Source organism: Dasypus novemcinctus, chromosome 27 (genome assembly GCF_030445035.2).
Source record: "Dasypus novemcinctus isolate mDasNov1 chromosome 27, mDasNov1.1.hap2, whole genome shotgun sequence".
NCBI classification, from domain to species: Eukaryota; Metazoa; Chordata; class Mammalia; order Cingulata; family Dasypodidae; genus Dasypus; species Dasypus novemcinctus.
In genome coordinates this window covers 14,797,195-14,813,193 of record NC_080699.1, presented here as the reverse complement: position 1 = coordinate 14,813,193, position 15,999 = coordinate 14,797,195, and the positions used below count along the sequence as shown (strand labels likewise).

Below are 15,999 nucleotides of genomic sequence, written 5' to 3'. Positions count from 1 at the left end.
TAATTTTATACATATTTTTATTGCAACAATAAACCTTTCTTAATATACAGACATCCCGTTCCCACTTAACATGACTGAAGCATCTCAGCTCAAACACTGTCAGAAGTGCCTACTGTCTACCTAGTCTCAATATTTAACTTGCTAGGCTCCCAGCCTCCCTGAATTCTCTTTTCATTCTCCCTATGGTGCCTAGCACTCATGTTTCATTAGCCAACAGGCAGACAACACACATGCCCCGGGCACTGGCAAAGAGAAAGAAGGGAAGAGGGAATGAGGGAGGGAAGGATGGATGGAGGGCGGGAAGGCAGGATGGAGGGAAGGAAGGAAAGAAAATCTTATTGAAATAATTTATTTCAATTAAAGCAACGAAGTAGTCATCATGTAAAAAATAACTTCAGAGCTTTCTAACTGTTGTTTTTGTTTTGAATGTAGATGGGAAAGGGAACACCATAATCATTTTAGTGCTTAACACGTATAGATTAGAGTGGACTTACTGGTATTCTACTATAGAATTATTGTGACTCTAGCAATGGAAGAAATTATATCATTGATATGGAGACAGTGGCCACGGGAGTTGCTGAAGGCAGGGAGAGGGAAAAAGAGGCATGATATTGGGGCATTTTCAGGACTTGGAGTTGTCCTCAATGATACTGCAGGGACAGCGGCAGGACATTATATATCCTGCCATAACCCACTGAATGGACTGGGAGAGAGTGTAAACTACAACCATAATCCAAGCTGTGTAGCAGTGCTACAAAGTGTAGTCATCAAATGCACTCACACTAATGAAAGAAGTTGTTGTTGTGGGAGGAGTGGGGGAGTGGGGGCAGTGGGATATATGGGAACCTCTTATATTTTTTAATGTAACATTTTGTGTGATTTATGTATCTTTTGGGAAAAAAAAAAAAAAGTCTCAGGTCTTGAGCCAGCACTGGTAGAGTGCCCTAAATGTTCCCAGGGAGATTGCCTCCAACAATTCTGTTTGAAATTGCAATACCCACCTCATTTCCTGAAAACTGCATCCCCTTTACCCTGCTTCATTTTTCCCATAGTTCATGTATTCATTTCTGTCTTCCTCCACTAATGTATAAGCTCCATACAAATAGGGAATGTTTGTTTTGCTAACAGCTCTCCATGCCTGGCACAAAGCAGGCGCTCAATAAATATATGCTGAATAAACAAGTTTACTAGAAATCTTGTGATTTAATAAGCCTCCATTTCACCCAAAATGCACACTTTCATGTTAAAGAACAAAGCTACACATCAAAGCAAAAATGAATCAACTCTGCCAGTCACCAACAGATGGCATCAGCTTCAGCTGCGGCCTTGGCCTTTAATGCAGCATGAATCTATGAAGCTGTGTTTCCAAAAACATATGTTGAAAAGAAAAAAGTCAAAAGGAATATATTTGGACAAATTTAAGAGAGTTGAAAAGAAACACAAAAAGTAAGCTCAGTGCCATCACAAACACAGTTCTCTCATTAAAAAGGTTTAGGTAAATATACACACTAACTGCTCAGACTTAATGGTCTTATAAGCAGAGGACCTGCCATATCAACCTCAATTTTCTAGTTATATCTGTTAGTGCTATATAAACAGGAACTTGACGACTTTGAAAAGTTCTTACTTCTGTTTATTGTATAACAGTCAGGTTCAAGGGCAACTTATATGACCTTAAAGAATAACCTGTCCTAGCTTCTATTTCTTTTTCATTACCTCTACTATGACTACCTTAAAATGAAGATACCCTACTAAATGTACTTTCTGAAATTTAGATTATAAAAGTAGTTCAGTAGAAAATTCAGTAGTCAGCAGACACATTTAATCTTATCATATAAAAGCAAGAAACGAAGGAAAACAAGTTAAAATTTTGAGACAGTAATGATCCAGCATTTGAGAAAATAACCATCAAGCCAAAAGAACTTTTAGCTTTCCATGAATTTATGTCCTCAGAAATCACTTGTATACAAATAGTAAAAAAGCAAATTATATACAAACTAGGGAAAGCAGGCAATTCAGTATGTTCGTGTAAGTTTCAAGTCACACAGTAACTACTCCTTTTGAAATGAAATGAAGCTTAAATTACAACTAAAAAAATTAAGCAAGAGGGACAAGAAAAAGCAAAGGCACTTTGAGAAGACAAAAGAGCATGTATGCCAACTCTATTTGAACTACTGAACATTTAAATATTATCCCACCATTGTGCCATTTCATTATACCAAAAACTGAGACTACAGCAATAGGTTTTATTTTCAAGAGCTCTCTTTATGTTTAATTCAACTGAGCATTATATTAGACCTTTACACACAAGGGCTATGACAATCTCAGTCATTATCAGGTAAAGAAGAACTAGAAATTGAAAGGTAAGTAGGGAAGCAGACTTGGCCCAATGGATAGGGCATCCACCTACCATATGGGAGGTCCACGGTTCAAACCCCGGGCCTCCCTGACCCATGTGGAGCTGGCCCATGAGCACCGCTGATGCACACAAGGAGTGCTTTGCCACTCAGGGGTGTCCCCCGTGTAGGGGAGCCCCACATGCAAGGAGTGCGCCCTGTAAGGAGAGCTGCCCAGCGCAAAAGAAAGTGCAGCCTGCCCAAGAATGGCACAGCACACACGGAAGAGCTGACACAATAAGATGACACAACAAAAAGAAACACAGGACAATACACAGCAAATGGACACAGAGAGCAGACAACTGGCGGGGGGGGGGGGGGAGAGAAATAAAAATAAATCTTAAAAAAAAAAAGAGGTAAGTAGATATCTTATGAAATACCAAAAACAAATATACAAAAAGAAGTAATGAAGGTTTCAATGAAGGGGCAAATCAGAGCTGAATCTTGAAAGATGTCAACTGCTGGAGTGGTGAGAGAATAATCCACCAAGAAGCCCTTCAGCGGAAACTCATTAGGGAAGAATGGACTGGTAGGGGAAAAGGTTAGAGGCTAGTTTACAAAGCCCATTTGAAAAGGGTGAACAAAATGGAAGCAGTCAAACACATGTGAGAAACACTACCTTGACAGGGGTCCACAGGAAGATGACTTAGAGGGGGAACACTATGGACCAATTATGAGGCTTGTCCCACATGCCAAGTATAAGGTGGCAAGGGTCTAGGTCAGGGTAGTGGCAGTGCTAGTGAAAAGTGAAAAAAGAACACTAAAAGACACTGCTAGAAATGACAGGCACCAAAAGAAAGCACAATCACATTGAGACCAAAAGAAAGCACAATCACATTGAGGCTAAAGTCACATGGGCCTAAGTACAAATCCCACTTCTGCCACTTTTTAAACTGTGCAACATTAGGCAAATAACCTTCCTAAGACTTAGATTCTTCACCTGTAAAAGGGGTACACAAGGTTGTGGTAAGACTTTGAATAAATCAGATACAATAGTCAAAGTCCATAAGCGATTATAGAAAAAACTGATGGTTAATTTCCCAACACTAATACAAATACATAATTGCAAGGAGTTTCTAGAAATAAACTAGCATTGTTCATTTTCATTTTAAATCACCAAATAATTATGAGAATTAAAAGATGGCTAAAACATATAGCCCAGGCTTCTGCGAGTTGAAGTTTACAAAGGAGGACTTGTGAGCGGCACAAAGATCACTTCAAAAGGCTTTCTGCATGTTCTCTCACGTGCCTCGCCTACTCTTCAATTTGAAGTACCAAAAATGTCATCTGAAATGTTGCCAGCATTTATTGAGACTTCTAATGCTGAAAGAAAACAAGATTTAAATGAAGATTAAGAGGAGAGCCAGAAACTAAAATTAGGTGAAGAATTTGAACCTATATCTAAACAACAAATTAAAAAGCTGGTAAAATAGAAACAATGGAAAGAACAACAAGAACACCGCAAACAAAAGTGGAAAGAAAAAAGAAAAAATTAGAGTGACAATGTCAGCTGGTAATCAACTCAGATGGAAACAACAGAAAATGTGTTCAAAGAGATGTTGTTCACAGAACACTGCACCTTTTCCCCAGCTATAATTTTGACGACTTGAGGGTGTTAAAGGACATTAAGAAACTTCATAAGCAGATTCAACAACGGTACGCAGAAAACCAAAGTGCACTGCATCTTGTTCGGTTTTAACGGACAAGCCATGGGGGCCAGTTGAAAAAAGAACATGGATAAAAATGACAAAGGATGGGTCAACTGAAAGGATATGCACATCAAACCAGAGCACTAGTGTGAACTCACAAAGACGACCTGATTTATCTTACACCAGATTCACCTAATATACTGAAGGAATTAGATGAATCAAAGGCCTATGGTACCAAGCGCAGTGCTGATGTGCACCAAAGAGTGCCGTGCCATGCAGGGGTGTCCCTGCATAGGGGAGCCCCACACACAAGGAGTGCGTCCCGTAAGGAGAGCTGCCCAGCGGGAAAGAAAGTGCAGCCTGCCCAGGAATGGCGCTGCACACACGGAGAGCTGACGCAACAAGATGATGCAACAAAAAGAAACACAGATTCCCGTGCCTCTGACAAGAGAAGCGGACAAAGAAGAACACGCAGCAAATACACAGAGAGAGCAGACAACTGGGGCGGGGGGAAGGGGAGAGAAATAAATTTTTAAAATCTTTAAAAAAAAAAAAAAAAGGCCTATGTAACTGGAGGATCAATATATTATAATCATCACAAGGGACTTACACATAAACAAGCATCAGATCATGGTACTGATCATGCACAGCTCCCCTTGGAAACTCTGTGAAGATGAATAGTTGAAAAGCTTTGGCAGGTAATCATGTATGAGATTACTCTGGACTAAAAGGGAACAGACTGACAGGAAGCATTTTTTCACTATCTTATCCCAGTGGAAAGAAGCTATTCCCACAGGCACACCTGTGAAAATTCTTCATGTGATAAGAAATCTATCAAGAATGAGGGTGAACTGGACAATGATGCCAGTGAGGAATATAGCAGAAACAAACTAGAATCAGCACATGAAGAAGAAAAGCAGGATAAAGAAAATAGCACTGAATCTACAGTGAACTCTACACTATACTAGTGTTATCTGTTTCTCTTTTACTTTAGGGGGAAAATTAGGAGAAACTGAGGTACTTCATTGAATATTTAGAATTGAAAGAAATTTATTTTCTCTTATTTCTGTTAACATTTTTTTAAAGGTAAATTATCAGTGTCTATTCCACTCTATAGAAAAACTTTTATTTTTGCATAAGACTTAAAATTGGTTTTTTTTAAAGATTTTTTTATTTATTTCTCTCCCCTTTAACCCCCCCCCCCGCCCACCACCCCCCCCCCCGTTGTCTGCTCTCTGTGTCCATTCGCTGTGTGTTGTTCTGTGACCACTTCTATCCTTATCAGCGGCACCGGGAATCCGTGTTTCTTTTCTTTGCGTCATTTTGTTGTGTCAGCTCTCCGTGTGTGCGGCGCCATTCTTGGGCAGGCTACACTTTCTTTCACGCTGGGCAGCTCTCCTTACAGGGCGCACTCCTTGCGCGTGCGGCTCCCCTACGTGGGGGATAGCCATGTGGCAGGCCACTCCTTGCGCATGGGGCTCCCCTACACAGGAGACACCCCTGCGTGGCACAGCACTCCTTGTGCGCATCAGCACTGCGCGTGGGCCAGCTCCACACAGGTCGAGGAGGCCCGGGGTTTGAACCGTGGTAGGCGGACATCCTATCCATTGGGCCAAGTTCACTTCCCTAAAAGCGGCTTTTTAAAAAATAGTTTTCTAAGCTTCAAGAGTTTCTAGGGAATTTTACTTTATTCCTATACCTTCATTCTCTTTCATTTCCTGAATTGTATTCTTCTTTAAAATGTGCCCTCTGGCCTGCAGTTTTATTCTTTTATGTTTCTAATTTATTGGTTACTTATCTGTGGAGATAGATATTCATAAATCTCCTGTGAGTCTACCAGAATATTCTGTTTTGGGGGTTACCCACTATTAGTTTGCAGATTTCATGTTCAATATGGTTACTTCAAAGTAATATAGTGATTTTAGGAAGAAGTATCAGATTGATAGACTCAATTCATTTCTTTTACACTACAGAGCCCATATCTGTTCATCCTCTGCTATGGATTTTCATGGTTCTAGAGCAATCACTGAATTTTTACTCTAACAGAGTTTGGGATAGGTGTCAAACTGCCTAATTCTGATTATAGATAGTTTTTGTGGTACCACGGCTGTCTTAGTCTGCCAAATGATTACCAATGAATTATACCAGAAATCTGTTGGCTTTTATAATGGGGATTTATTTGGAGGTAAAAGCTTATAGTTCCAAGGCCAAATCAAGGCATCAGCAGAGATGCTTTCTCACCAAAGTCAACTCTTTTGTTCCCAATCTGTTGCCACACAGTGAAGCAATATAGCCACGGAGCTCTACTGAGGTTTCAGCCTTCCCCTCAGAGCTTCCTCTGTCAGGCCCAGCTGCTCTGCTTTCTTCCCAAGTTTGGCAGCAAGCTGGCATAGGGCCTGCTTCTTAGGGCTTCCCATCAATCTCAGTTGTTCTGCTCTCTGATCAAATTCAGCTGAAAGCTATCAAGTAAACAGCTCATCTCTCCCCAGGGCCTCAGCTGTTTGAGCCTTCTCTGTTGTGTCAGATGGCAGAATCAAAACTGAGAGAGCTCTCCCTTCCTGTGCCTGTCTGTGTGTGTCCAAACAGATCGGATCCAGCAAAGGTGTGGGGACTCAACCTGAGTCACACTCCCTGACAGAGTTGAATCAAAAGCCCAAAGCAATCTTATCAAAGAATCTAATCAAAGGCCCCTCAGCTGAATTTAATGCAATCAAAGGGTATTGCACTCAGAGGGAGATTAGTTTACAAACATAATCTCTTTTTGGAATTCATAAAGTAATAGCCCTATGCTTATGAGCTAATATTAATACTGCAAGACAGGAAATTGGTATGTGTGTATATATATATATATATTTATATATATATTTCTTTTACTCATAGTATTAAAAGTAACTACAACTATTATCTCCATTAATATTTATATAGTAGTATTATATACAGGTGCTTTGAGATTTACATCTGTGACCATAAAAAAGGACATATTTATATTTCTTGAAACCAACAATATTTTTTGAAAAAAAACAGAAAGTGGAGCTAAACATTAAGACAGTATTAGTGCAATCTAGAATTTCTACTTTTGTTCTGTGAAAGAATAAAACATAATTTAAAGGGGAAAGAAAACAGAAAAAGAGGCTAAACCAGCACTCTCCTAACACCATTCACCAGCATGCCCAACTGCTCCCCAATCAAGGATATTACTTATTCTCATGTCATTTATAATCTCTACAAATTTATAAGCAATACTTATAACCTAATATCTTTAATGTAGAAGTTTTTAGAAATATACTGCCTAGTAGTACTATCCATAATATTGCTAATTAACTGGACAAGAACTCCACCCAGAAAATTAATCATTTAATACTAATAATGAATTTCATTTAATGATCTCACATAGTATCTACTATGAGTACCATTTTTAATGCTATTTACAAACAATCATTTCCACAGAACACTGTGCTTGCCTAGGTACAGTCTGATTATATCATAATTATAAACTCCCCTTAATTCATTCCATGCTGAAGAATGCTCAGCACAGTACTGTACATGCTTTTTGTTTGTTTGTTTTGTTTTCATAAAGGGTATTTTTGGAGTAGAGGCTTTCAGTTACCAGGCCATAAAGTGTTAAGTTACTTCCCTCACCAAAGTCTTTTGCAACGTGTTAGAGCAAGATGGCTCCTGACATCTACCAGAGTTCAGGCTTCCTGGGTTCCTCTCTTCCCAGGATTCATTTCTCTCCAGGCACATTGCCTCTGTTTTTGCCACAAGGCCAGCTGTACACTATGAGGCTCTCTAGGCTTTGCCACTCTCTCAAGGCCTGCTGTAGACTATCAGGTGACCAGCTCTCTCTCTCTCCCGGCGGCTCAATTCTCTCTGGGCTCAGGTGCTCTGCTCCTCTATATGCTTACTTCCTGCGCTCCAGCTCAAAACTCCCTCATCATTTAATAAACTGTGTGATGTGAACTAGATCAGTGATATCAGTACAGGGTTTAGAACTCTTCAGATCAATGCTGGACACTGAGAATGAGAAAAGTGTTCTATCAACTAACTATGCTACAATCATAAAAGTAAATGTGTTCCCTGATGCCATAACTGAAATAAATGAAATGCATCACCTCTCCCTTCTACAATGGGCCCCAGCTCGGAAAGAGGCCTTCCTTTTCAGCAACTATCTCAGAAAGTGCCTGGCCGTAGCACCAGCAAAGCTGTATCACTCCCTTATGCAAATGTTCTCTCTTATACTTCATTAAGTGGAAATAATAACAACTAACATTAACTATGCTCCTTGTATGTTCATAAATTGTGCTGGGTCCTTTCTATTTATTTTCTAACTATCACAATAGTATTATTAGTGGCTCCATTTTACAGATATGACCACAAAGGTTCAGAAAGGCTAACTACTGAACGTCATACCATAGGCTTTCCAAACTCAACACACACTATGTTTTGCAAGGATTTTACCCATTCCATACTTTTTATTTAAAATGCTTTCTCCCCTTCCTATTCACTACTATCCATTCTTTAGATACTACTTCCTCCAGAACATCTTCCCTACTTTGGTACTAACATATAGCATATTAGATCTTTAATACATTTTGGTTGAATGCATGAATAGAAACCTAAATTTCTGTATAGGAATTATTGATTTACTAAACTGCTACCTTAAGTAAATTATATGCTTCTGGCAGTCACTAAGGACCTAGGCAATTGCTGCTGGAAGAAAAGCAAAACTGTGGAGGAGAAAGAGATTAAGGGAAAAAAGGGAAGAGAGAAACAGCAGAAAAATCCCAATTCTCCTATGTCAGAGTCTTGATTTGGAGCTTAAAATATTTTTATAAATAACTGGTTTCAAATCTAGCTGATCTACACTTTACCACCAACAGTCAGTTCTTACAAGTTATTTTTTAAAATGCTGCAAAAAATGTAGGCTCAAGGTAACCAGGACCTAAAATCAACTTGAAGGTACAGAAAAATCCGTGAGTATCCTTCAAGACTTAATTATAACTGACCTATAAATATTTACTGTTATGAAAGCTTTAAAAGGACACCTGCTGGGAGCCGATGTCACTCAAGTGGTTAAGTGCCTGCTTCTCATGTATGAGATCCTGGGTTCAATCCTTGGTACCACCTTAAAAATATTTTAAAAGTTTAAAAAATTTTAAAAAGACTCTTGCTGAGGTAAAATGGAATCCAACTATCAGTCTTCTATCTAAGCAATTATAAAATGTAAAAGAAAAGTATATGCTTCAGGAAAACCAACAAGATGGTAGCGGTGTAAGGAGCTCCTAGAGTCAGCTCCTGCTACAGAGCAATTAGTAAACACCCAGAGCTATCTGGAGCTAGCTGAAGTGCCTGTTTGGGGGCTCCAGGAGACCAGAAGAGCATCTTGCCACATCCTTGAAGGAATGGAAGGAGACTGCCCATCTGCAGAGAAGATTCCATAGGGAGAGCGCCCCATGCCCCAGGGCCAGTACCCATTCTCCGCTAGAGGGACAAGCAACCTTGGGAGCTATTCCATAGTTGGAACTGGAAGCTCCAAATCCCAAACACAGGGGAGGAAGAGATGGTTGGGCACTAACTTCAGCTACTGATGAGTAAATTTAGCAGACTAAAGTATAATCCTAAAAACAGCTAAAGTCTAAACCTGTCCAAGTCAGAAAGAGGCCGGCAGCCACCATCTTAACTCCATGCCTGGCTCAAAGGGAAGCGGAGCAGACTGAAAATCACAGGGCTGCTAGGGACAGGCTTATTTCCATCCAGGTCAGATTGTAGCTCTAGCCTAAGCCCCAGTCCCACCTCAGGCAGGGAGGAAGCTGGGGAGACCTGCGCCAGTCTCTCTGGGAAATTACTGGCCAAGTTGCAGAGGCCAGTGATTATCCTACTTTGGCACCACAAGCTGCCCCAGGAGCTATTCGGTGGTGGGAACTGGAAACTCCATTTCCCAAACACAGGGAAGAAGAAACAGTTGGCCACAAATTCCAGCTAGAGATTAGGAAATTTGGTTGACTAAAGCACAACCCAAAGAACAGCTAAAGTTTGAACCTGGCCAAGTCAGAAAGAGGCCAGTAGCCGCCATGTTGACTCCACCCCCAGCATGAGGGGAAGCCGGGCTGAACAAAATTCACAGTGACCACAGGAACCAGTTTCTTTCACCCAGATTGGCCTGTAGCCCTAGCCTAGGCAGGGAGGAGGCTAGCAGGCCCTACACCAGCCTATCCAGGTAACTGCAGGTAATTTTGGCTGGCACTGACTGAATAACTGGAAGTCTACTGGGGCAAATGCAATCATCTTGGACCAATACTGCATAGATTGCTGCCCACACCTGAGGCTCCATCCCCACCCCAAGTAGGGGAGAAAGGAGCATGAAGCTTCATCAGTCTCTCTGGTCAACTATAGTCTAGGCCTGCATGACTTGGATTATTCCACACAACTGTCACTCTGTCCCAACCCCTGACAAAGGAGAAAGTTGGGAGAACCTTCATCAGTTCCTGACCAATGAGGGCAGCTTGAGCCTACACAGCTTGCAGCACCAACTACATCTTTGTCTCCTACTACACAACCAGCAAGGGAGAAAGGGCAGGAAGAAGCCCTAAACTAAAGAGAAAAACTCCACCCAGAATAAATACTCTAGTAAGTCAGATGCCAAGACATGAACAAAAAATTACAATCCACACCAAGAAACAGGAAGCTATGGCCCAGTTAAAGGAAACAGATAAGCCTCCAAATGACATAAAGGAGTTGAGACAACTAATTATAGATGTTCAAACAAATCTCCTTAATAAATTCAATGAGATGGCTAAAGAGATTAAGGATATTAAGAAGACATTGGATGAGCACAAAGAAGAATTTAAAAGCATACATAGAAAAATAGCAGATCTTATGGGAGGGAACAGCAATAAATGAAATTTTAAAAACACTGGAATCATATAATAGCAGACTTAAGGAGGCAGACAAAAGTATTGGTGAGTTTGAAGAAATGGCCTCTGAAAATGAACAAACAAAAGAAGAGATGAAGAATGGAAAAGATTGAACAAGATCTCAGGGAACTAAATGAAGCAAAAGACATATAAACATACATGTCATGGGTGTACCAGGAGAAGAAAGAGAAAGGCACAGAAGGAATATCTGAAGAAATAATGGTAGAAAATTTCCCAACCCTATTGAAGGACATAGATATCCATGTTCAAGAAGCACAACATACTCCCATCTGAAAAATCCAAATAGACCAACTCCGAGACACATACTAAACAGAATATCAAATGCCAAAGACAAAGGGAGAATTCTGAGAGCAGCAAGAGCATAACTTATAGAAGGGATACCCAAAAAGATTAAGTGCTGATTTCTCACCAGAAACCATGGAGGCAAGAAGACAGTGGTATATATTTAAGACACTACAAGAGAAAAACTTCCACCCAAGAATATTATAGCTAGGATGACTATCTTTCAAAAATGAGGGCAAGATTATAATATTCACAGATAAACAGAAACTGAGAGATTTTCTAACCAAGAGACCAGATTTTCAGGAAATACTAAAGGGTGTACTAGTATCTGAAAAGACAGGAGAGAGAGGCCTGGAAGAGATTCCAGAAATGATGACTATATCAATAAAAGTAACGTAATAGTGTCAAAAGAGTGGTGAAAATAAAATATGACAGATACAACTCATATAGTCAGGAATAAACTTAACCAACGACGTAAAGCACTTGTATTCAGAAAACTGCAACTCAGTGTTAAAAAGAAATTTTTAAAAGGCCTAAATAACTGGAAGAGCATTCCATGCTCATGGATTGGAAGACTAAATATCATTAAGATGTCAATTCTACTCATACTGATATACAGATTCAATGCAATCCCAACAAAAATTCCACCAGCTTTTTTTTAATTGAAAACATGGTTATTAAATTTATTTGGAAGGGTAAGAAAGGGTCCTGAATAGCCAGAAACATCATAAGAAGGAAAAGCAAACCCTCACCTCCAGACTTTAAATCATATTACCTAGCTATAACGGTAAAAACAGCATGGTCCCAGCATAAAGACAGACACATAGACCAATGAAACCAAACGGATGGTTCAGAAACGGACCCTCACATGTAGGGTCAAGTGATTTTTGACTAGCCTGTCAAACCCACACAGCTCGGGAAGAACAGTCCATTCAACAAATGGTGCTGAAAGAACTGGATATCCATAGTCAAAGGAAGGAAAGAGGACCCCTATCTCACACCTAATCCAAAAATTAACTCAAAATGGATCAAAAACCTAAAAAGAAAAGCAAGAACCATAAAGTTTCTAGAAGAAATTATAGGAAAATATCTTCAAGTCCTGGTGGTACATGCTGGATTCGTAAAGGAGATAAGAGGAGGACTGAAATGGACTACTGATATTTAATGTATGTGGAAGTTTTAACTAGCTTTAATGTAAAAATATGAAAATATACTGAGTGGATGGTAACACATAGTGAGTAACAGCTAGTTTATAAATGGGGATGTGACGGAAAATGGTAGTCTTGGTAAAATGCCAATTGACAGAATGCTAGAGAATAATCTAGGAACTGAATAGCACAGTAAATCAAGAAGTGGATGAGAATTGTGGTTGATGATACAGATGCAAGAGTGTCCTTTGTGAGCTAGAACAAATGTACATCACTACTGCAAGGTGATGGGAATGTGGAGAAGCATGGGAATAATAATAATAGGGCAGGTTGGGGGAAAAATACTTTGGTTAGTAGTAATATTTTGACAATGCTCTTTAAACATTAGTTACAAATGTTTAACAACAGTGCAAGGAATTAGTGATAGGGTGAGTTATGAGAGTCCTGTATGATGTTATATATGTTTGTTTATAAGTTCACAATGATTACTATACACTTATTGTTCATGTATGTTTGAGTGACATACTTCAATAATTTTTTTAAAGTATATGCTACAAATTTCCATATTTAAGAAAATAAATGTTTTAAATCATTTTCATTTTTATCACTTTAATTATGTATCCACACTCTTCTCTAACACTTTCCCTAGAGGTCATCTTTCTAATCACCCTAGAGCCAAAAAAATCTAGTCAAAGCCAAAGTCTCTTCCCTCTGGTGGGCAGTTAACAAGCTTTGCATCACTGCTTTAATACCTGTTCATTCCAGCTGTGTTCTCTTTCATGTCTTTTATTGCTCTCTTACTCATGACTCCCTCTCCATTTGCTAAGGACGTCTGTTTCTCCTTCAATGCATAGATCCTGGCAAACAGAAAAGGACTGAAGAAGGCAGACATACAGAGGCACTGCTTGCACCTGGCACTCTGTACCTCTTCTCCATTTACACCTAAGTGAAAACAGGTAAATATATTTATTCTGTATTCCAAGTGTGTGCACACAATGGGTAGGCCCAAATTTCCTCAGAGTGCAGTCAATTATACCAATATTACCCATTTACAGAAGGCAAATTACAGAGATGATAGCAGGCAGCAGGATAGAGTACAAAGTGAACGTGATTTGGCAACTAAGACAGTTTTGAGTACTACCAATTCTGCTACACTTAATCTTGAGCAAATCTCCTAAAAGCCTTAGTACCCTCTTGGGTAAAATTTAAATATCATCTGACTTTCCTATAAGGAAGGTATTTGTTACATGCTAAAGCATCAAATAAATCTTATTGCTATGTACTGATCATAATGATGATTATTAGATAAATTCCATTAGCCGCAGTCCAATGTTCCTCCTGGTTCCACCTCTCAATTAAGTTCTATAACTCTTTTCCCTTTCCAGAGAGGCAAGAAAGGAGGAAAAAGATAACCAGGACAAAGAGAACAGCTTGTTACCATCAAGTCATGAAACCAGTTCACTTCTGTGTCCAGTATGCTATCTCTAATGGCAACTCTAAAACAAGCACAACAAAAATATTTGAACAGAGGCAGAAGTGTCTGAAAAACTGTCTTTCAAGGGTTATACAGTCATTGATATGTATAAATGATGGTATTTATTTCCCATTTTGTGTATGTTTGGTTCTCTTAATTAGGTTTAGCCTTAAAAATAGTAATAAAGGAAAAAAGCAGTCTCCAGTGAGTGATGGCTGTTATAAATACAAAACGTAAGAGCAAAGTCTGAAATGGAAAGCCAATCAAGATCATGGATGCAGACTCACACTCAAAACGAAATGCCTTAAAAACTATATGATGACAAATTAAAAAGATGATAATCTGAGTGCAAATAAGTGAACAAAATTCAGAAGCAGGCAACAGGTGCAGTTGACAAGATTAAGTGCCACAGCAAAATATGGCAATAAGCTTTTCAATTCTATTTCAGCAAAAGAACCAATAACTGCAACTCCACTGTTAGTGTGTGTAATAGAGAATCTGCAGAAAGAAATAGAAAAACACTCCTTGGTTAGCATTTCAAAATCCTACCAATTTCCCCAAAGTGGCCCTCACATTCTCGATAGATACATAATACTTCAATTTATTATAGTAAAAAAGCATGCAAAAACTTTAAAGAAAAAACTTTTGACAGTATACCATACAAGTGCAGTCTTGATAAGCAGAATTTTACATCAATACTATTAAACACTATCATTTAATATCTAAATTAGAAAGCTTGGCCTGCCCAGGCCTATCACTTAAAGTCAAATAAGTTATTTACGTTCATTTTTATAGAAAGTTCAAAAATACCTTTTGATAATCAGGTATGTATACCTTATACAATTTCAAAACAAGGTGTTCTAAGAATACACCCTACATATATGAATTCTAAATATAAGTCATAGCAAACACAAAACTTTCCAAGTAAAAGACTACATAAAAAATTAAATAACTCATTCATTCATTCATGAAACATTTGCGGAATTTATAATAGGTGCCAGGCTTACACCAGGCCCAAAGATACAATTACCAGTAAACAACATTTTCAAGGAATTCAGAGTTCAGTAGGGAAGGGAAGGCAAGCAAATTGAACATTTTGTGTGATGGCGGCTATAAAAAAGTTAAAAGGTTGTGATGATAACAATGTTTGAAGGCATTTTGCAAACCAACAGAAAAGTGACTAATATCATGAAAACAAAGTAAAAAATAAGTCATCTCACTAATTATTTTTCAAAACAGTAAAAAAGAATGTTGCTATTCATTGTTGGTGTGAGTAAATGGGCAAACATATGTAGTACTTAGGACAATGAATGAAATAACCTATCTAGAGGATAATTTGACAAATTATATCAAAAGCTTTGAAAATGTGTCTTTTACCCAAAATCACTAGAAGGATACCACAAACCAAGATCCCTCATGAACAAAGAAGAAAAAAAATCTTTACCAAAATATTACCAAGTTGAATCCTGCAATATAGATTTTAAAAAATAAAAATAAAAACACCATGATTAAGTGTGGTTTATCACAGGAATTCACTATCTGTTCAACGTTTCAAAAAAAAATCAATGTACCATTAGAATGATTCATGAGGGATATTGTAGTATCCTTATGACGACTATGGGCAAAAGACACATTTTTACCAACCACCACACCAGGAAACTGAGAGTGCCGACAACTGCAAGCAAGAGAATTGCATCCATTAGCCTTATGGGATCTAACCCTACTCTCGATTTAAAGGTGGCATGGACATCACCATCCCAGGGTCCACAGGATGGAGAAATAAAATATGGATTAGAGTGGACTTACTGGTATTCTACTCTAGAACTATTGTGACTCTAGCAATGGAAGAAATTATATCACTGATGCGGAAACCGCGGCCACAGTAGTTGCTAAGGGCAGGGAGAGGGAAGAAGAGATGTGATGTGGGGGCATTTTTGGGACTTGGAGCTGTCCTAAACAATATTGTAGGGACAGATGCTAGACATTATATATCCTGCCATAACCCACTGAATGTACTGGGGGAGAGTATAAAATACAATGTAAATGATAATCCATGTGGTGCAGCAGTGCTCCAAAACATATTCACCAAATGCAATGAATGTGCCACAATGACGA

The 15,999-nt window shown here is 38.9% G+C and overlaps 1 protein-coding gene and 1 pseudogene across 1 annotated transcript in view; one reads left to right on the top strand and one right to left on the bottom strand.

The window, feature by feature from the left end:
• The window catches only part of DDX10 (DEAD-box helicase 10), a 366,232-nt gene that overhangs the window by 244,907 nt on the left and 105,326 nt on the right, over nucleotides 1-15,999 (bottom strand). The window lies entirely within an intron of this gene.
• LOC101432006 (tRNA methyltransferase 10 homolog A-like) lies at nucleotides 3,677-5,013 on the top strand (annotated as a pseudogene).